We start from the raw sequence: 4,584 nt of genomic DNA, 5'->3' as shown, positions 1-4,584 counted from the left end.
GCTTTTTAAGTGGAAACATAATCTCTTAGTGCGAAGCACCTTTTCACTCCTTCTAACCAGGCTTCTACACGTTCGCTGACACGACCTCCAACAAACTTTGGGAGCCTAATCTTTTGGAGCTCCCTAGTAATGTCCTTGATTGGAGGTCCTCTATCAGAGTCCCTTGATCCCTCAAGATTTCATAACCCTGATAGAGGGTGCTCTACTTCCACTTCAATTGTTTGGCGCCCTCTTAAAGTCTCATTAATTGCTTCTAGGGAACGCAAGATGAGAGCCAACTCCGGTGAAGGTAATGGGTTATTTGTAGGAGGTCCTTGTGATGACCCTCCTTGACCTTGATTTCTTCGCTTCCTCACCATTTTAAATTGTTAAAATATCTGTATGATATGAAAGACTCATTAATCCAGCTTAGGACTCATCCACTCTTAGCTGACTCACATACATGTGTATAACGATAGTCATAAGTTTTTATTTTACTATGCTCGTAAACAAGCATTATTAATACTGAGAAGATTCCCAAGGATCTACCAAATCCTCTCATGTGTGAGTTCTACATAACTTACAAATTTTCTCTTGATACTCGCTAGGGTACTGGTGCAATGTACTTTGTAAGTCATGCTTTAACACAAAATTGTTTTCTTTAGTACCATAGTTATAATTTAATATTAAGCTAATTGATAACTTGGTTTAATATATTCAAATAATTAAGTTAAATACTAATGTGAATAATACCCTTTTTAATCATGTCTTCCTTCTATGGCCATTAGTTGTTCCTTCCCACCCTTTATATTATGTTTTAAAATCATTTATGTCCATTTTATGAATCTTGGGATCTCCTATAGGACATATAAACAATTGGTCTCACCTCTTGAAGAGGCAGTGTCCTTGAAGCAAGGTTTCTAAGCAATTATCCATGAATGCATATATATATATATATATATATATATATATATATATATATATATATATATATTAAAGAAGAAAAATAACATTGCTAAAATAAATGTGAATTCTTACGAGCTTCATAGACAAAGTCTAAAATATTGTGGGATGAAAGAATGCCATTTTTGTGATATTAATAGAATGGAGAATGAAAATTAATATCATTTATATACTTGCATTAGACCAAACACATAAATCTTAATTTCAAAATGTATTTAACATATAATTTTCATAACTTCTTAACTCATCGAAACTAATGGAATTGAGAGAAGCTTTTAGGTCAATATTTATGACTCAATTTCGATAGAGATTTTTTTATTTTTTTGTTTTTTTTAAGGCAATCCTTAAAAGGTGCATGTGACTTCAAGTAGACTAAGTGTTCCCCATAGCCCAAGTGGGATATGCATTGGTTTAATCCCTTTACTTTTCAACCAAAGACTTTTAAATTTCCCCTTTCATTTTTTTTTCATTTTTCTTGCAACCTAGGGTTTAAATTGATTTTATTTCTAAATCTAGATTGGTTCTCCAAGTCTTCCAGCCTAATGTTTAGAAAGAGTATTTCATTTGCAAATTTTTTCATTTCCCATGCTTGAATCACTTAAACATTTTGCATATCTCTTAGATCTGTAATGGTTTAGCTTCAAGAACTTTTGTCGATCTAAACAATAGATTGACTAAGCAGACTAAAGAAATGTTATAATTAACCAAACAATCTTATGGTTTTAAGTTTATTTCATAGCTTCATTAGTTTAGCTTCATTATTGATTAGGGGTTTGACAAACTTGACATTGTATCTTGAAAATTCTATATAATTCATGATCTCGTGACCCACATGCATTAAATCGATATCCAGGAATGCTTAATGAATTTCCTCATTTGGTTTAAATCGATATCCAGGAATGCTTAATGAATTTCCTCATTTGGTTTGTCAACTTTTGAGGGTTCAAGAACTGGTTTGACATATTTGGCACCTATTCTCTTTACCGTTCACTTGTTTTGTGCTCTAATACCAAATATACACCAAATCGATGGTAAATAATCCTCAATGACTTGCTTAAAGAACTTAACGTTTCACCTTAAAAGCAATTTAAACCTGCTAGAATTTACTATATGGATGAAGGTTTCAGGTGTGATTTTTCTTGAGTTTCTCAAATTGGAAGTAAATTCATGATTAAAATATATCCATAAGCTAAATCGACGTTGGAAAAGGGTAAGCGATATGCTCCTTTTAACACACTTTTAGCCATTCATTTGCTGGAATATTTTCTGGTTTAATAGCAACAAAATAAATTTGATCTTTTGACATAATAATTGGTTATAAATCTGATGTCCTAAAGGGCTTGATAACAGAATTAAAACTCCATGAATGGTTGGGATCTTTAAGTTGAATTTGTTTAGACTTATTTCATGGCTATCATACTTTGAAGCTAAACATATTAGTAGAATTGGCTTGATAAAGACTCGACAAGGAAGAAGAGTGTTGAGAGTTTGGCTCATCTAAGGAGAAGCTTGGTAAAAACTTGGCAAGTGCAAAAATGTATTATCTTTCAGAAAGGGGCTTTATCCTGGAAACACCGTGCATAAGGTCTTTAAGTAGAAAGACTTCCTTTCTCTTCTGTGATACAGAATCTACTTTGACATTGGTACAGTGAAAATGGGCACAGTATGGCAAGAAATACTTGAAAAAAATTTGAAGAGTGGGTTCACTTGGCTGAGAAAAAGCAACCATACATGAATCCTGATTTGGACCCAGTTTTACGTGTGCCTGGCATAGGGGGGTTGATATTAACAGTCGTGAATGAAAAGGGCCACAAAGAGCGAGTTTGGGTTCGTCTTTTTGCTGCTGATCATGAATTTCGAACAAAGCTTTCGTCCCTTTATGATCCTAGCACTGGAAAAACTATGTCCTTGGATCCAAAAACAACGATTGAAGTCCCGAAAGACAGATTTGGACTATATTCATGTGACATTCTGGACCTTGATCTAATTATTCTTGGAGTCCATATTGATGTTGCTATAAATGCTGGAAATTCTGGGGGACCTACTTTAAATGACAAGGGCCAGTGTGTGGGGATTTCATTTCAATCACTTAAACATGAAGATGTAGAAAATATTGGATATGTTATACCAACTCTGGTTATTACACACTTTATCACAGATTATGAATGCTCGGGAGACTACACAGGATTTCCCATACTTGGAATAGAATGGCAGAAAATGGAGAATCCTGATTGGCGTATTGCAATGGGAATGATGTCTAACCAGAAAGGTGTTCGTGTAAGAAGGGTAGAACCAACAACTCCAACAACGAAATTCTTGACATCGTCAGATATTCTTCTCAGTTTTGTTGGAATTGATATTGCTAATGATGGAACTGTTCCTTTCAGGCGTGGTGAGCGCATAGGTTTTAGCTACCTTTTTTCAAAGAAGTACACATGAGAGCATGCCAGAGTCAAACTTCTACGTGATTCTGAGTATCATGAATTTGATATCGAGCTTTCTACTCACAAACACCTAGTCCCTGCACATATAAAGGGGAAGCCTCCATATTATTACATCATAACTGGATTTTTATTTTCAGCTCTATCTGTGCCATACGTTCGTTATGAATATGGAAAAAATTATGACTACGATGCTCCAGTAAAACCATTGGACAAGCTACTGCATTCTATGGCACAAACAGAAGATGAACAGTTGGTGGTGATTTCTCAGGTTCTGGTTGCAGATGTAAATATTGGTTATGAGGATATTGTAAATAAACAGGTCCTGGCTTGCAATGGAGTGCATGTAAAAAAACCTCAGGCATCTTGCAGACATGCTGGAAAATTGTGAGGATGAATTTCTGAGATTTGATCTAGAGTATCAACATATTGTTGTTTTGACAACAAAAAAAATCGAAGGAAGCAACTCCTAATATTCTTGAAACACATTGCATACCTTCAGCTATATCTGATGATTTGAAAACGTGAATCAGTTTTCCATAGGTGACATTCCTTACATTTTTTAAATTCCCTAACGCTTGGTCCAGGTTTTTGTAGCGGAACCTTGTCAAATGTAGCCGTTTCTTTTGGTCAAAAATAGTTGTTTCTTTCTAACCGTTTGCCGTTTCTTGACCAAAAATAGTTGTTTCTTTCTAACCGTTTGAATGACCGGTCTCTCTATTTCACTGGTTACCATGATCTAATTCTTCATCTTGTCTTGAGGATGAATCAAACTAGCTAGTTGACAAATGAATTTTGATACGATTATCGCGCAAAACATTTCTCAAATAAATAATTTAAGTCCAAAACATTTCTCAAATAAATAATTTAAGTTTATGAATAAGAAGTTTTTTTTTTTTTTTTTTTAATAATAAATGTAATTTTTATTAATCTATTGTTAGATAGATTTTTATTCATTACTCCAAATACATCCCATTTGGTTTTTTTTGTTGGTACATGGAAAAAAAAACCTCGATTTTTATTGTTCACTCCTAATATGTAATCAATTTGGTTTTAATTATTATAATGGTAAGGAATATTGAGTTTTATTGGTCGATTTGGTTTTGATCGGATGGGAAGGAAGGTAAGGAAGTTCGGTATCTGTTTTAATTTAAATGGGAGCAAAAATAAAATTAAAAATAATATTTTAATTAAGTTTATT

At 33.6% G+C, this 4,584-nt stretch overlaps 1 pseudogene; it reads left to right on the top strand.

The window, feature by feature from the left end:
• Window positions 1-2,673: 2,673 nt before the first annotated feature.
• LOC149255624 (protease Do-like 9 pseudogene) lies at window positions 2,674-3,911 on the top strand (annotated as a pseudogene).
• Window positions 3,912-4,584: the final 673 nt, after the last annotated feature.

The sequence above is a fragment of the Pinus tabuliformis genome, chromosome 7, assembly GCF_031772625.1.
Source record: "Pinus tabuliformis cultivar Carrire ecotype Pingquan chromosome 7, CPIR1, whole genome shotgun sequence".
NCBI lineage: Eukaryota > Viridiplantae > Streptophyta > Pinopsida > Pinales > Pinaceae > Pinus > Pinus tabuliformis.
Note: the sequence above shows the minus strand (reverse complement) of the source record. Positions and strands in the feature narration are given on the sequence as shown.